The following is a 509-nucleotide window of genomic DNA, read 5'->3' on the forward strand; positions in this document are numbered from 1 at the left end:
CTAAGTCATCTGCCCAGAAATGCACTAGGACCCCTTGAGGTATTCCAGAATCGAGTCATGAGGTTTATCCTGGGGTGTCCTCTCTCCACTCGCATAGTCAACATACAGACGGAACTCGACCTGCCTCCACTTGTAGATAGGATTTACACCAATGTGACGTATTTCTCGCTCAAGTGTCTTCGCTCTCCCCATCTTGCTCCACGGTTATCTGCAGCCATCAGAACATCGCTCGATCCTGACGCACCCGGACTCCAACTTCGACCGGGTGGCCGCAACCTCGTCAATGCTGTGTGTGACAGCATTCGTGATCTGGCCATTAACGTCCCTGAGGAGGCAGCTGTTCCTGGCTTACCACCATATCGGGTCCCCCTCCCTGCTGTCACAGTTACACCGACCTCCAAAGACTCCCCTCTCCTCCTGCAGAAGCACTTGGCTCTGGAAACCATCGCCGCTGTGTCCACGTCAGTCCCCGCCGTCCATCACATCTACGTTGACAGTTCAGTGCAGGC

The sequence above is a fragment of the Eriocheir sinensis genome, chromosome 6 (genome assembly GCF_024679095.1).
Source record: "Eriocheir sinensis breed Jianghai 21 chromosome 6, ASM2467909v1, whole genome shotgun sequence".
NCBI classification, from domain to species: Eukaryota; Metazoa; Arthropoda; class Malacostraca; order Decapoda; family Varunidae; genus Eriocheir; species Eriocheir sinensis.